Source organism: Lycorma delicatula, chromosome 1 (genome assembly GCF_047948215.1).
Source record: "Lycorma delicatula isolate Av1 chromosome 1, ASM4794821v1, whole genome shotgun sequence".
Lineage (NCBI taxonomy): Eukaryota > Metazoa > Arthropoda > Insecta > Hemiptera > Fulgoridae > Lycorma > Lycorma delicatula.
Window position 1 is genome coordinate 120,001,549 of NC_134455.1, and position 18,689 is coordinate 120,020,237.

The 18,689-nt window shown below is 27.5% G+C and overlaps 1 long non-coding RNA gene across 3 annotated transcripts in view; it reads left to right on the forward strand.

The window, feature by feature from the left end:
* The first annotated feature begins 17,223 nt into the window (after positions 1 to 17,223).
* LOC142318170 (uncharacterized) overlaps positions 17,224 to 18,689 on the forward strand; it is a 426,054-nt gene continuing 424,588 nt past the window's right edge. For all 3 annotated transcript variants that reach the window (XR_012754843.1, XR_012754842.1, XR_012754841.1), the window contains exon 1: positions 17,224 to 17,271. This is a non-coding gene — a long non-coding RNA (uncharacterized LOC142318170). The remainder of the gene's footprint in view (positions 17,272 to 18,689) is intronic.

Sequence of the window (18,689 nt, forward strand, 5' to 3'; positions counted from 1 at the left end):
TTTTATCAATTTGTGTTCAGCAGTTTTTGCTAAGTGTTGTTGAGTCAGGACAAGTTGCTTTATAGGTAGAGGTTTTATTAATTTTAATATCGGTTTATATAATTTAATTATACTTCAGGATTTATTTCTGTTCCCAGCAGATCAATTTGTTCTGTATCTATTATTCAAAAGTGGTATCATACTTCATAATGAATTCATATGTACTTTTTGAATTATACTTGAATAAACATACGGAGCTCATTTAGTCAGATAGATGCATTCACTGAAACTTAGATCATTAAAATTTTTAACGAACCAGAATAAATAATAATAAATCAAAACAGCGATAGCTGAATTTAAAATTCTAGTTGAAAATCCGTCACTAATAGTGTTTAATTATGTTATTTGTTTAATTTCAATCTTCTTAAAATGAGTCGGGTTTAAATGAATAATTAAAAAAAATCTCTTTCAGCACCCCGAAAGGCGGAGGTAGATTTCACCGTTGCTAAGTAGGGAATAAAAAATATTTCCACCTTAAAGTTAAGAAAAACTTTAAATTTACTCAATACGACAATGGCTGGATGTGGAAAAAGTTTCACATGTTTATCATACGACAAGTCCTATCTTCTTACAATTTCAGCAAATAAGTTTTGGTCATCATTTGCCGTAAGAGTTGGTCACATAAAAAATTGGTTTCAGATAAAAGTTTTAGGTAATGTTTAAAGGACTAATGATCACTTTAAATCGATTCGATACTATGCCTATTAAAGGAGGTATGATGCTTTTTATCTTGAAAACCGAATTTTTTCCACCCTCTGAGCCAATGGTTGGTGATATCAAAAACTTTTTACTTATATAAGTTTTAGGTCCTTATCCAAACAGTAGTAGGAACGTTTACCAAATTAGATATTTTACTTAATATAATAGTTATAGCGCTGTGTTTTTTTTAAAACCTTATTTCCACCGCCATGGTCCGCTTTTGGCCGTTAACGAACCCGAACAAGATTTTGGAACGAATTATTTTTAAGGAACAATTTAAAAGGGATTGGCGCAAAATTACGGAAGTTATGTCTAGAAGAAAGTGAATTTTATATATATATATATATATATATATATATATATATATATATATAATTTTGAACTGACGGAGGGTTTGAGGTCTGGGGGATGTGAAACGCGGAGATATGTCAAAATTTTCTGGAAGTCGAATCATGGTATCTATTATAGGTAGTTTTCTTATGAAATCTACCTAAAATAACAAAACAGATTGTTTTATTTTTATCTGAACATAATTACGGGTAAAAATTAAACACTGAAAATTTCTAGAAAATTCCTAATTTGCACATTTGTACGCTAAATTAATTACATTTTATTGTAGTGATGCCTTGCCTCTTAGCTACATATTCATAGAGAGATTAGGGTCCGGCTGGAGGATCACGCCAACGGCTGTTCAGTCTTTGATTCTGTTGTACTACAATATTAATCTATTCTATGCCTTATGTACTCCTCATATCGTCATAAAACTTGGTAGTTCATGAACATTTATGCATTAATTTACTTACAGGTTCTCATTAAAATAAAATCAATGAGACTCTTTTATGTATACTATAAAACCATTTCTTGTTTTATTGGTGAATTAAAATCATCAATTTTTTCAAATGTTTAAATCTTGTTTGATTTAATAGGGTGTTTAGATAGGAAAATTAATGGTGGTAGAAAAAATTATGTATATTTGTACATGTTTTGGTAATGAAAGTTTTGCATTATTACATTCATGTATTGGGTGAAGTGGGGTGTTTCTTGGTGAAATAGAAATGTGGAGAAGTAGTATATGTGAATACTTATTTATGAACTATATTTGTGTCAGGGGGGTGTTAAACTTGAATATGTGTACGGTTGAAACTTTTGAAGTTTTGACCATTTTAATTAAATGGAAGGAAAATTAACGAGATTATAATATACGCTGTAAATGATACACTTTAGAAATTCACTGAAATATTGTTTGTTGTTAGTAAAACACACTAATAATGGTGTATTTTATATAGATTAATTTAAACTGTTAAACTCAATAATTCAAGTAATATTAAACTGTCTAAACGTTTAACTGAATTTCAACCCCACGTCCTGAATAATTACGAAACAGTTGTTATAATTGAGCGATACAATCGTAAATAAGTATAAAATAAGAAATAGAGTCAGGTCAAAAAGATAAAGAAATTTGCGGCAAAAAAGATTATAATGAAATAAAATAAACAGTTACGGAAAGATAAAAAAAAAAACGGGATTCTTTAGAACACATCGTTTAAAAACACGCTAATATTTTTCTAAAAAATAAAAGCTGCGCGTTTATTGACCATTAATGTGCTATATTTGAATGACAATTATCTTAGTTACGATAAACTTACCTAAAATAAAAGAACTCTTGAAATAACTGTTGGATTCGGATTAAATTTTTGAAAAAATTGAAAAGTGTATTTTAAATTTAACTTATAAAGAATACTGAGAGGAAGTTAAATGAGAATTATCTTTATTCTTAACATGACTAAATACAAATTAATCGAAAAAAGGTAAAATTATTAGGTCACATACTTCGAAGGAATGGATGTTTTAAAACCGTTTGGTAAGGAACAATAATAATTTAAGAAATAATGCTATTAAACGAAATAAACATGATTGATGACACAAAACAAAACGGAAGGTTTCAGGAAATGAAGGAAACAGTGATGAACGGAGAAATGTGAAAGGAGTATAATGGTATTTATGGCCTACCTGCAGTATAACGCCTAATGATAGTGATAATAAAAGTAAAGGCTTTTTATTATTAGTTGTTTTACTCAGAAGAAAGGTTTATACTGGATTGACTTCAATACAAACGAATGAAAAGATTTTTTAAACAGCACAAACATTTTTATTTTACCATTATTATTGTTATTATTTTTTTAATCGATAAATATAAGAAAGAGCAAACTTTTTGTCATATCTGTTAAAAAGTACACATTTCTGTACACTTTTTGCGAAAAGGAAAAAATGGTTCTATTTTATGAAATAATAAATGAATTTTACAAAAAATATGTTACGTCTGAAATTAATAAATACGTATTTGACCTATTCGGAGTGGTATAAAAAGGGGGGAGGAGAAGGCTATTTTGCATGTCATGCATAATTAAACAATCATTTGATATTGCAAAGCAAGATTTATGAATTTTTTATTCATTTATTTTATATAATACTTTTTTGATTCGCCTCTATTTATATTGGTAACTGCTATATTAAAAACATGCTGTTTACAAAAAATTCAATTCTCCGAAAAATATGAATTTGTATATTAAAAAAAAACTGATAATTTTCTCAGTTAATGAGTTTATCAAAATATTCAAGTCACATAACAATCCTTATGGTATTCTATCCGTAAATTGTTAATATAGGCAGCTTTTTGTAAGCACTTTCAAAGATAACTTATATTTGTAGCTAATAAATGACTTTCAATTCTTTTTTGTTTTTTTCCAATTTATCTTCAAGTACATACCCCCAAGCTCATTCTTTCTTACTTATATCTGCTAAATTATTCTGTTTAACCATCTTATTCTCTCCTTGCACCTTGACTTACGTCCATTCGATTTAGCATTTTACAGTTTTTTTTTTTTATAGTTCTATTATTCACATTTATTCTTTTTATTCTCCTTTTTTATTCTCTATCTACCCAAGTTCAATTTCCCTAGTCACTCTTAGGTTATAATCCTTCTATTCATAACATTCCCTTGCTTTTCCTTAACTCTCTTAAGTTTGTATCCAGCCCAGTCTCTTGATACATATTTTCCTGTAAATCTGTATGTAGTTAAAAACTGACAATCTCTTTGATTTTTTTCTCTTTTGGGTACTTTTTTTTATATTAATCATAACGTATTAGGTCGCTCATTAAAAGAATGAGCTAACCAGACTCTCCTAACGTTTTAATTCTCTAAATTTGAATCGAAATTTCTTTCAAGATTTGTGTATTCATTCATTGTGAGAGGAGAATGTTATCATCTATGTTGCGGAATTTTTTTTATGATCTGCATTTATGTATCTCTTAAGTACTACTACTATGTACAAATATCTAGAATAATTGCAGATTTACAAACGAAAAAGAAATTTTTTTTAAATTTGATATCACTTGTTATCTTGATGGTAAGTATGATCCAACAGCTTATTGCTCTTATTTTAACAAAAATATTTAATAATTTTTTTTTTTGGTTGGTAATTTAATCGTTCCTCTTTCGTAATTCCCTCACAATTTTTATTATTTTTTTTAACGATATGTGTATAATCGTTCATTTATTAACGTAACCTACGCTTTGTGATTTCAATAATTATTATTATTCAGTATTTAATTATTTTCGTTAAATCAGTCAGTAGTTTCATTAAATTTTGTAGAGAAAGTCAAGAAATTTTATGAATACAGAATAAATAAATATGAATTTTTTAAGTAATTAAGTTAATAGAAGTGTTTTCATTCATCTTATCCGATTTTTATTACGTTTTTCGACTTTGAATACAACCACATACGTATAAAGTGGAAGGTAAAATACAACAAATGGTTGTATTTAATTAAAAAACCAGATGTGGACACCACATGTCTTCCTTGTAAGCCTATTAAATTACATATACACAATTTTTTAAAATGAAAAGTACAAAACATTTTATTTTCTTAATAACTTCAGCATTTTTTCATATTTTAATTTTTTTATTGTTATTATTAGATTATTATTATTTTACAAAATAATAAGAGGTTAATAATTATTAATAAATCAATATATTTAATTTTAAAAAAACGTTAAAGGGCCTTCCCCTTGTAAGATCCAAATATTTTACTAATTAAAATTTTATTTGGCTATAACTCTGGAACCAATGAAAATAAGAACCACATACGATACAATCTTTGAAAGACTCTCAATGCAGGCTTTTTACAGTAGGAAAAAAAGACTCAAAAATCCATATTTTTGAAATTTTAGGCTGTTTTGGACAATTTTGGCAAAGTCGATTGCAATCAAAAGGGAAGGTGTACAACTTTATGTTATAACAGTCCTAAATTCATTACTTAAAAATCCTACGGCTAATCGTTTTTGAATTATGCGAGATACATAGTACGTATAGGCATCACAAACTAGTCAAAATGGATTCAGGGATAATCAAAATGGATATTTCCGTTGAAATCTGAAAACCGGAATATTTCTTGATCACAATAATACCTTTACTTCGTAAAAGGAAGTAACAATGGTTAATAAATCTCCTATGGTGGTTTTCAGATTCTGCGAAGTTGCATAACAGTTGCAACAGTTGAAACATCGCTGCATAAAAGTTTATTCTACAATAACACTTGTAGGGAAAATATTTTTCCTTACACTGATTAATAAAAGCAACAGCTAATATTTAATTAAATAATAATAATAATAATAATTAATTTTATTATTACTAATATAATAAAAATAAATACCAAAAACAAAAAATGAAATTGAAATTACAAAATTTTCTAAAATTTTGTGATCGTTATATTTAGGTTACAAATTTATTGTATAACATTGTATGCAACTATGTTCCCGCACACAAGTCGAATATATTCTCTAGTATAACAAGAGATGTTAACCATTGTAATATAGTTTAGTATTTTATTTTCTTAAACTTTATGTATCATAAATAAATAATCAGATTTCTTATTTATAAGATTAACTTGTTTTTGATTTAAGGAAGAGTATACGTTTTTTACTTGCCTTAGTCTCAAAGTCATTCTGAATACCACTTTCTTGGCGTAATACATTTCTTTAACCAAAATAAAAGTGTAGAAAACACTTACAGAGAAAAAGTTTTTCCCAGAAACACTTGTGTATTCAAGTTCATAATTTATTACGAAGTTGTAAGGCGCGTTATAAAGATAAAAAAAAATTGAATGTAGAAAACTGACCTTTTATTAGATAGAGTAGATTAATCAAAAATACAATTTTCATTTATTTTATATTTTGATTATCATCAAATAGGGATGTAGGTGGTAAGGAAAAGGAAAGGAAAATTACCTATTTTTGGTACATGTAAAAATAAAATAGATAAAGTGAAGAATAAAACAGTCAGAGAGAGATAATACAAAGAAAATAGGTTTTTAAAAAACTGGAAGGAAAAAAGTTGTTGGTTTATATACTTAAGGGAAATAAACATTATTAAATATGGTTCCGGAAGGAGATTAATATGTAAAAAAGTAAGAGGAAGGGAGGAAGTAAGGTAGAAAATAAAACAATGATGAAAACTTAAAGGGAAATAATGCGTCGGAAGAATTGAAACCTGGAATTTAACTTCACGAATATGTTAAGAAGTTTAAGTTACATACACTGGTGTACAAATTAATCAAACGGTTAAGTACACAAATGATAACGTAAATAAAATTATCCAGACATTAAAATAAAATAACGGTTCTGTTACTGCAGTAATTCCAAATTTACATTTTTTTTTTCAGGAATAAAAAATACTTTATAAAATAAGTGAATTATTGTCTTTTAGAGCAGTGCTTCCCAAAATTTTCAGAGTCGTGGCGCCGTTATTCTATTAAAATTTTTCCATGGCGCCCTACTCTTAAGCATGCCGCCCTACAAGTAAAAGTTTGACTATTCGTAAGTAAGAGATAAAAATAAATAAAACTAGTGTATATTCATTATTTTTTAAATTTATTAACATTAAATTAATAAATAAATGTCTTAGTTCAATTAATTACGAAAATTTTACAATATTTCGCGGCGCCCCTGTAAAGAGGCCGCGGTTCCCCGGCGCACAATTTGGGAATCGCTGTTTTAGAAATTCAAATAGAATTTTTAGGATTGCCTTGAAATGAAAGAATAAAAAAATGTTTGTCAGTGTCTATATTACATTCACTAAGAATGAAATTCCCTGGTTTGTAATGGAGTTACAAACAGGCTCAAATACATGTTTGAGCCTGAAAAAAAACACAGTTTTATTGATTCCTTGCTTAAGGACCCACCCTAAGTAATCTACTGGCAATAAGTAGATGATGGGGGACTCACAATAGGCTCACTCAGGCTGAAGTGCACGGGATTATATATAACCTCTACAAAGCTAATCAATCAGTTAGGCCAGATAAGTTTTATATGTAAACAATAAGGTAACGATTTAAATTTCATCATGTTATGGCTATTATATTTGCGGGTGTTCTTAATTGTTATGTAAATAACAATAAAAAAAAATATTAGAGCATTATATTTTAATATATTAGATTTCACAGTTATTTAGTCACCTTATAATGAAAGTAATTATTGGAAACAAAGGCTGAAAAGATCTAAAATTCCCACCGTAACATAATTTAAAATACTATTAATCATTTTACCGACAGCAATATTACAAAAGTTAATTATTAAAAAAATCTTATAAACCAATTCATTTAATTCAGTCTGAATAATACGAAACTACTGTTTCCCTCCTGATTTACTACTCTCAACGTGTTATATAATGATTAATATAATTAACGTTATAATAATTAAAACTTACTGAGACTACAATTAGTTTTCTTAGTTCAATAACATACCAATACTAACTTTAAGTTTATTTATTTTTACCTGAAGATAACTTGAGTTATACAGTGTATACATAGATTTAGTCATACTTACTCGTAAAATTCAGAATGACTACTTTGTGTGCGTCAGTTTAAATCTCCGAGAAGAGTTTTTAAAAGAGAAAAGTCATAATTTATGCGCTCAATGGCACCGTATAATAAATAAATTTCAGTAGAAGTTTACAAGAGTAATGTAACAAATTATCTAAAGAAAGGGATTTTAAACTTCTTCGGGCAATAAAGTTTTTATTTGAGTTAAAACTAAGTAAATGGGATGTAATCTGTTTTTAAAGATAATCCATCAGTGACTTAATATATTTTTCTTCTTTTCCATTTATTTGGCTTTTCTTATTGAATTACAACTTATAATAATACCTATGACTTTGCTTTTTAGATTTGAAATTTTGTTGTAAAGTTAGCAATTTTAAGTTCTTAGATGAATTGGATTTGGTGATTTTACGGCAGTTTTTAATTTTTTTATAAAAAAGTAGAGTTTAATTTAATCTTTAGATTAAAGAATTAATTAATCTTTACAGATTTTTAATTTTTACAACATAAATTATTATATACTTCATCAAAAAAACATGATGTACTTAAACCTGAAAAAAATGTGATATGGACGCAACATGACTTCCTTGTACGCCTGTTAAACTACATACACACATTTTTTTTACAATCAGAGATTAATAAACTATTAATAAATCAATATTAATTAAATTTAAATTTAAAAAAAAAGTTTAAAAAAATGAAATGAAGTCGTATTCAAACCGATGTGCCTACTTACTGCAGTTCAAAAGTCCAAAATCCAAATTATTTTTTTGATTTTGGGCTTTTTGTACACCTTTCGTCAAGTCGACTGTAATCAAAAGGGGTGGTGCGAAAGTAGATGTTACAAGAATCCTAAATCCAAAATTTCAACATTCTACAGCGAATCGTTTTTGAGTTGTGTGAGATACATCCGTATGTACAGACGTCACGCCGAAACTAATATATTCAGGGATGGCCAAAATGGATATTTCCGTTGAAATCTGAAAAACGCAATTTATTCCCGATCACAATACTTTCTTTACTTCGTACAAGGAAGTAAAAAAAAGATTAAAAGTTTTTTTTTAAATGGTGAGTATTTATATTAAGAATCATTAGATCAAGTTAACCAAGAAATATGTAGGGTTTTAAATTTCGTAATAGCTTTCAGTCCTGATAAAATTTTTGTTAAAGAGTACAGGTAAATATTGATAGTGTTAAAAAAATTATGCAATTTTAAATATAGGATCCATTACCTGTAATATTTTCTCCTAAGGACAAGTAAATTGTGCTAGATTTCAGTAAAATTGGAAAAATTCGTTTTAAAAACTACCTCAACTTAAAACAAGAGAATAGAAAATAAATACTTGTAATTTAGTTTTTTTTAACTTCCGGGACCAGCGTTAGGTATTGTTTTAGAAAATCAGATAAATGATTTGTAATGTGTGTGAAAATGCAATGGCTGACCGGGATCGAACCCGGGACCTCCGGATGAAAGGCTGAGACGCTACCACTCGTCTCGGCCATTTTATATTATCATAAAGTAAATTGAGGTTGTTTTTAAACCTACCTCAATTTAAAACTACCTCTATTTTTAAAACCTTACCATTAACAGGGGTTGTTTCAAATAGTTTCTTTAAACTGACAAAAACAACATTTAAAAAGTATAGATTTGTCAAAAAATTCACATGTTACTATTCAAAGCAAGTATGTACAATTCAAATCACATACTATGTGAAAACGCAGTTCATATTTTCCCAAAGATAAAGTTAAAGATTAACTATCTTCGAAGCTGAAAAAAAAACTAAGTATTATATTTATTAGTTTGAAAAAAAATACGTAATTAACGTGTTACTAATAATAAGTTGGTTATGAAAATAATATTCAATTAGTATAATTCCACCAAATTAAGGCTTTTGTATATATATATATATATATATATATGTACTAACGGACCCGACAGATGTTGCCCTGACGTGGCATTGTTCTGTAATAAATACACAACGCATAAATATAAGTAACTTATTTAAGTTAAAATTAACAGGAATGTGGACGAAATTTCATTAATATGACTATTATCAGTTTGTGATTGTTGTATTATTGTATTATTGTAATGGGTTTGTTGATTAATTATGTATAGTATGGTTAATATTTATTTTCACTTAATATTGGGATGTCTGATGAAAATTGAATTAAGAAATCAAAAATTAATAATTAGTGTAATTAATAAATTTTCATCCACATTACTGCTAATTTTCACTAAAGATCATTCTAAAAAAGTCCCTCTTACATTTTTATTTTATTTAATAATTTTGAAGTTTCATAACCATGTGATAGCCTAATCACTTAATACAAAAATAAAAGCCCTGTAAAAAATAGCAACGTAATTAAAATTTTAGTAGAAATTTTAATCACTTTTCTCGTTGTTTATTTCTTTTCTAATTCTTTATCTTAACATCCATTTTAACAAAATTTTAGATAATTGTAAATTAAAAACAATTTTAGAAAATTTTTTATTAAATTAATCAGCTACAAAAATTACAACTTCAATTTTTTAAATATACATTAAACTATAGTTATTATAAGTAAATTATATTTAATTTCATAAATGTTATAATTTATTTTAAAAACTTACAATTTTATTTTCAAACAGCCGTTCAAATACTTCATAAGTTGCATAGATTCAAATGAGAACTGACAACTTAAATTTGTTTGTTGAGTTGATTGTTATTGAAGAATGCACGTGTATACATCATTAAAATTCATGAAAAATACTCACTTTAATACTGTGCCTTACAAATTTGCACAATGTATATTTTTAATTACACTTTAAAACGTTATTTCAATAAATAATAATATAATATTCACAATAAGCGCGCAATTCTAGCAGACTCGGCAATTGCTAGATTTGAATATACATAAAGATTAAATGAACACAATAAAAAGTTTTATAAAACCTTAAAAATTAAACATTAGGAACTTCATAAAATTTAACTTTTCACTTTATAAAAGTCAGAATGTAAATAAATCCAATTGTCAGAACAGCACTACCTATCGGATTTAATTCAAGCTACTGTTTAAATACAGTATTCGGTTAAAAATACGAATTTTAATGTAATAACAACACTAAGCTACGACGAAAGTAACTGATATGCGAAAAAGCAACAAAATAAAAAAATTTCCTAGAATCCGATCACAGCACCAACTACCAGGTCTGACTGATATGTCAAAAATTAAAAAAATTCTAAACCGAGATCGCAGCGCTGCCTACCGGATCCAATTGCGAATATTAACCATACCAAGATCAAAAACACATAAATAAACCAATAAATTAAAAAAAAACATTTTCTATCGGATCAAATTGTGAATCTAAACCATTCTCGGATTAACTTAATCACACACAAAAAATTTCATCAAAATCAGTCCAGCCGTTTAGGAGGAGTTCAGTCACATATACACTGACAGAAGAAATAGGTATATAAAGATATATATATATATATATATATATATATATATACATATATATATATATATATATATATATACAACCATGTTTACTGAGAGTAATACAAAGCTATTTCAATAATAAATTTATTTAAAATACAAACAACCCCATTTTTTAAGAAATAAGAATACTTTTTGTAAAATACTATCATTTTTACCCCAAAAAGATAAATTTTATGCAGTATGCTACTTCTACAGACAAAATACATCAGGAAAAAATATATAAATGTGATATAAACGTCAAAAGTATATATAGCTCTTGTAAAATACATAAATAATTTATGTAGAACAGTGTATGGAGATTTTGTTGTGTCACCTAGTACATCTACGATAAGAGCATCTAAACCCCTGTCATAACTTTTGCACTCTGTGTATAGGACTACGTCAAGATAAGTCCTATCATTATTTAGTGCTACATTTGACAGAGAATAAACAACTTACAAAGATGATAGTGAACGTTCTTGACGTTATAAAGGTAAGATTTACTAACGCCTTCCACCTTTCTCTTCATGACTTATATTCTTTCATTGTTTATTTAAAATTTAAAAAAAAAACTATGTTATTAAAACGGCTTTAAATTATACCGCGATATAGTTAATTATATAATAAATCCATACTTTACTTTTACTTAAAATTTTGTTTAAAAGTGATTGTTCCACTGGTCATTATAGCTATGAAAAAATTCCCTTTTTTATCTGAATGAAGGTTGGAAGTCAATAATATACTTTGTTTTTAATCCATAAACGTTTGATAAATGAACAAACGAAATTTGAAAATGATGTATTATTAAAACAAATATTAAACAATAATTTTGATTCTTAGGTTGGGAATACTGCTTCATACTTATAAACATTACAATTGAGACCTTCATACTGACATGATGGATAACGTTAACTTTATTTTACCTTTTGACCATCATTTCTTATATTTATATTTCTATAAAAATTCAATTTAGTATAATTAATGATATGTGAATTAATAATTACAATGTAACACATCATTTTTCCTGAGGATGGATTAATAATCCGAAAACACTCGAACATTACTATTAAAGATTGTTGGTAAGTGAAAACTATTATATACATCATTTATATATTCATACCAACGGCCCATGCGTAATAAAATTAATATAATTTCATGTGTTTTTTTTTATCTCGGTGGCTTTCGCTATGTATAGTTTATTCCAGACAGAGAATAATTTTATTAGAGATTTCTGAACAGAAAAATTCTGTATAGCTAATTATTATGTGCTCATGAAATTCTATAGTTAGTAATAACGGTCAACCTGGACCATCTCTTTTTATATACTACTATTTTCATGAAATCTACATATGCAAACTTATATTTTTTCCTTACTGAGAAATTCCATTAGAAACGAGAAAAATGTCTACTGAAATTATCTTTTCACTTAAAAAATTCGCTGTAGTGACATGACAACCATAATAAATACAAATATATCTGAATTAATTATAATATATTTCGTCAGTGAACATATTAATTAAAAAGACTTAAAGTACAAATTACATTTAAAAATAATATCATTTTACAAAAAAAAAAAAAACTTGTTCTTTATTCTTTTCATAACGGAGGTAGGTGATGAGTTTAAATTTAATATTCTCATAAGTATTTTCCTCTTGCTAAAAACAATCTTACAAAACTATTAAGTTTATTATAATTACAACTAACGTCATCGTTACATAAATTTCAGCTCGGGAGTCTTAATTTCAAACTGGTTCTTAAAATAATTATTCTGTCTTGTCAACAGGCTGCCAGAGTAACAAACATGATCAGGTTGTGGGTTTCAACCTTCAAATGGTCACCATTCTATAAAAATTACTGCAAAGGTCAACAGTGGTAAGATTCTGTGCTCTTCTGTATTGAGCGCGGAGTCTTCTTTGTAAGAAATTGCCTTGAAAAAGAATTAGAAAAATAATCGCTTTGAATGGTTTCCTTCTGTGACCAGAATTAGTCAGAGTAACAAATCTCCCAATCGGCTGCATTGACAAACCGATCAAATTTGCTGTTAATATTACTCTTGATAGTAAAATAATTATAAATCAATTCAACGTTTAATAAATTATATAATTGAGAAAATCAATAATGTTTTCGATTAAGTTGATAAATTTAAGTTAAGTGGCTAATATAGTAGTAGTAATATAACTAAGCCAATGATTTTTATTTTAATTACAGACAAATTTTATGTAAAGTAAATCAAATTCAAAAACGTATTAAATTTCCTAATCTGATTGGTTTGCTGTATTATCAAAGGTTCTATTTTAAAATTTTAATTCCATTAATAAATTGTATCAATTGAAACGATAAAGAGGGAAAAACTAAAATAAAAAAAATTCTTCATAAAAAGTTCTATTTAGTTTACTTTTCTGTATGTAAAAAAGTAAAAACTATTTTTAATAATAGGGGAATTCTAGTTAATTGCAATGATCTTCCAAAAAAGATAAACGTTAGATTATATAATATATAATAGGATCCATACAACCTATACGACAACGCATATCTCATTTTTTTATCAGTAGTTGACAAATTTTTATATTATTTAATTAACCACGCATGTCTGTAATTCATAAATGTAATTTGTATAGGTAAATAACAGATATGTATATATATATATATTTAAATAACTGTATAGGTATATACAGATATAGATGGTTTCTCTCAATGACAATGTTAGTTATAATAATATACCATTGGGATTTTGAACGATATTACAGTATTGCACTCAGACAACTGTCTGAGTTGCAATCGACTAAACTACGCCACTGTCAATCAGCTTGAGGGCTGATATAACCATATACCGCTTAAACTAAGCAAACGTAACACATGTGTTCGTTCCCACACGGAACAGTATTTCCTACCAAGCAAACTAACAGCGAGAACATTATCGTTCTTAAAATAATTAACTGCTGAATATTAAATTTTTGTTGTTAGAAACGTTAAATTATATACATTATCAAATTTACTTCAATTTTCTTCAGCTGAAAACGATAATTTTAATACACAATTTTGCAAATAAATTAGATATTTAAATGAACTCTTTGAGTAACATATCTGTTACTCGGTTTGTATTTCTTCGTGTTAAGAGAATCTTAAGAAAGTACAAATCTCTTATATAAAAGAGAATGTCCTTACTGATTCACTGACTCATAATCAACGTAAAACCAAAACTACTATAGGTAGAGACTTGAAATTTTCAGAGTACCTTCGTATCTTTAAGTAGACGTGCACTAACAAAGAAATTTGCGAAATTTTGATTTTAAGGGGTTAAAATCAATAAAAAATAAAATTTCATGTTAACAGCGCTATCTGTTGGACGTAAAAGCAACATACGCTATACTAAATATTTTACGATTCTATTGCAATGTTTCTGATATGTGTATCCGCTATAGATTAAAAAACTACTGGACCGATTTACGTGCGGTGAAGAAGGGAGAAGGGCAAATCGCAAAAGGGAAGAAGAGGAAAATGGAAAAAAGCAAAAAAGAAAAACGGGGAAAAGGAAGTGGAAAGGGAAAAGAGAAAAAAGGAAAGCGGAAGGGGGAAAGAGGAAAGGGAAATGAAGGAAGATGAAGGGGATACATCTATATTGTGAGCGATGTCGCGACGGGGTACGCTAGAATTTATATATAAAATATTTGATGTTGTTATTTATTAACCATCAACCTTCGGAAAGGTTTTGCTTTTTATAAAACACAGTATATGAATTACAGGTAAAGGAAAGATTTAATCTTGCGTCTAATACGCAATGTCACACAGATTCTTGAAATACATATTGGTAAGCTATTAGGTAATACCTTGATAAGGAATTTAATTTTTAGTTAACCTTAATCTTTACAAGTAAAGTTTAAATAATTGTGTAAATTAAAATCAATTCAGTACATAAAAAGGTATCTTAAACACGAAACTTTTAAGAAGAAAACTAACATATCTATTAATGTTGGGATTTTTATGTTGTTACGTCTTATTAAATATAATTCACGAAGTAGCATATATTTTAACTGGTACTAGTCCACCGTACTGACATCAACACTCTAATACTGATGTCACTGTACTAGTCTTATCACCATACTAACACTGAAGTTAAACGCTTGCGCCACTAGCAACATCTGTAGATGATGTATTAGATGATATATGGAAAAGAGAGCCTACAGTTAGAAGGTTGAGAGGTCAAAATCTAGATGTAAAATTTTTTAATTAAATGCTGTAAGTTTCTAAGTTCTTTCTATTGACTATTATTTTTTTTTGATTAATGACAAAACTGGACTAGTACGGCTTGTTTACAACATTTTACTTTTACTGTGTGTGCGCTTTATTTCACTTGAATGTAATATTCCGCAGGCTTTTCAACGACAGAGCTGATTGCTTTATTACCCACCTAATAATCTATAATGAAATTAAAAATTTTTGAAATTTATTCAATGGAATTATTCTATTTATTGAAATACCAGTAATAAATAAAGATCATCTCACAGTTAAAAAGAAGAAAAAAAAAACATTTTTTTCCTGCGAGCAATTTTTAAATGAAAAGGTTGTAATAATAATAAAAAAATAATCAGATTGAACGAAGAAGGTTGTTAGCAAGTTAAAAATAAATTTTCATATTTTTTTTTGTTTTGTTTTTTTTTTTACTCCAACACCTCTGGACCGGATCTGAAGTCAAGCATGACTCAGTCCAGGGGCGTATCCTGGCGACAGCAGGTAGGCCCGCCGGCTCTGGATCTTCTTATTTTAATTTGCCTGACTCTAACTTCAGAAGCGGGGGTAATCGGCCCGGCTATGGTGTTCCCGGGACCCCATCCTATCCGCCGAGACTCGGTCTTTTCTTCAATTTTTTTTTTTGAACCGGGGTTGAGAACTCCCGTGCCACATTACTGCCGCCCAGCCGTACAGTCTTTCCATCTAATAAAATTCTAAATTGTGCATACGTAAATTAATAATTCATAATTTACTTACCCTTTTATTTGGGATCCATATATTTACTAATAAAATCTTCAAACACTATATATAAAATGATTTTTGTTAGTGAAATTTTTGTTTTTAGGTAGGTTCTTAAATTTTCATTTTATCTAATTACTTATATGATTTTATTTTTATTATACTGAATATATTGTAATCTTAATCATTTACTATTAAAAAGTAACAAAGATTGACTTCATGAGAGTAATGATAGACTAAATTTGCTCAACACCTCTACCCGATGTAGCAACTACCACAACCTTACTGAGCATACTTCAACATATAACATTCGTCAGCGTAACATATATCATACGTCAACTTAACAAGGTTTAGGCTTAGTTTTATTAATTTACTTTGCTAAGGAAAGTAGTTAGCTTTACATCTAAATATTTTGTTTAGTTGAACGTTATACAGAATGTATCACAAACTTCTCCCGAGACATTCAGGTTTTCACCCCCAGATTTCTCAAAACCTACTGAAAATACAATTCTGGGATAGTTCATTCGTTTTTTTAGGTTAAAAACCATAAGAAATCACTAACTTGGCTTCTTAATTAAAATCCTAAAAATTTCAGTACGAACTCATTTCACCGGGTTAGCTAAAATTGCAAGCGAAATCTGTAATCGCAAACGATGCATTTTAGGACATCTGTTTATAACAAATCTTTTCCATTATTTTCACGCGTAGAATAGGTTGCAAAAGTCCCGGGAGAAGTATTGGATACCCTCTGTGTAATATAGTGTTTAGTTTTGGGTGTGCTATTTGAAATAATCTCTCCAAACTGGGGAAGTATTTCCAAGGAAATTTACATTAATATTAGGTGTTATTTTTAATTTATTTTATAGGTAATGTAAATTTACGTATAGTAGACACTAAACATTTTGTCAATTGACATAGAAAAAATTGACATGAAAAAAACCCAACTATTTTAAAATAAACGTGTAGTTAGTTCTTAGACCAAGTTATGTAAATTCCTTGATTTTCTAATATTATTTTTAAAAACTAAGAAAGCCCATAAAAGACAAGGCAGGTGTTTACTGTCTTAGCTGGTTGTTTTATTATTTGTACATAGATTGCATTTATTGATTCATGCGATTTTCAAATCTCTTCTTTTTTGTGTTCTGGATTTTTCATTCACTGTTTTTTTTTTTTTTTTATAACAGGATATTCGTTATATAGGGGGTCTAATTAAGCAGTGTACTTAAGTAAGTGTAATTTTTTTTTTTTGATATGTTTGTGTGGATTTACTTTTTTTTCTGGATTTATTCTAGGATTTTGTTTTGGAGATAATGTTTTTATGTGACTAATTTTTTTGTTTTTTATTGTGTTGGGTTAACTTTTATTTATAGATATCGTTTAATTTATTATTTCATTTTTTCTAAATCTTTTTTTCCTTATATTAATTTTTTTATAGTTTTTATATAAATCTAATTCTTTTTTTTTATTTCTTTTCTATTTCTGGTGGTTATTTTAATTTTGATTATTGAGGATGGTTATTTTTTTATTTTGTCTTGATTTTAGGGTTATTCCTTTTTTTTGGGTTTATTATTATATTTTTTTTTAGTTACATGTATGTTAAAAAAATTCGGTTAGTAGAGGTTATTTATCAACATTCAAAAAAAAACAAATATCTTGATGTTCATTGAGATAGAAGATAGGATAAAACAGCTTGGAAGAAGTTTCTCAAAATCATACATAATTGAGTTTTATATAAATATAAAAATGAAACAGTTTAAAAAATATATGATTTTGTTGAAAAAGTTTCGAAGAAAAAAAATAAAAAGGAAATTTAACCGTCATTTAATACATTTTCTCTTCATTCAAAATATTAACTTATTTATTCTTTCAGAGTGTAAAATAATTTAATTTATTTTGACTGTGTCGTTTTTATTCTATTAGTGTTAATGGCCTACAACTTCAGAAATATACGATAATTTGAATAGCTGATGGTGTAAATCTTATTAGAATGTATAACGTGAAATTTTACGCGAAATCAATGAATGATTTTCATTAATAGGATATTACAATTATTTTTAACATTTTTATTTATAATTACTAAATCAATACTGCTACATTTTGTTGTAAGTAAATTGTTGAAACCAATATACTACTACTGAGAGTTGAAAGTTGATTAGTAAGTTAACTAAATTTAAAAGCTTAATTCCAAGCATAAAAATAAAAAAAATAAAAAAATAATAATGTTCAATTGACATTGATATTTTCTGCAGATTTTCTTTTTACAGTGGGAGATTTTTCTTTTACAACCAAATTGTATTTTATAAAGTTTGTTTACGTATTACACAAATTGTTTTGAACGTCAGTTGTTATTTTCTGCTTCCTAAAATAAAAAAAATCCCTTTTCGCGACGGAAGGCTGAAATAGATTTCACCTTAAAGAAAAAAAAAAGTAATCAACTTAAAGTAGATTTCACCAGTAGAGGATAAAAAAGATTTCAACCTTAAAGTTAAGAAAAACTTCAAATTTACTTGGACAATGGTTGCATGTGAAATAAGTTTCACATGTTTAGCATACGACAAGCGCCATCTTCTTACAATTCTAGCAATATCTTGGCAATATCCTTTGCCGGAAGGGTTAGTCATATCAAAAATTGTTTCAGACAAAA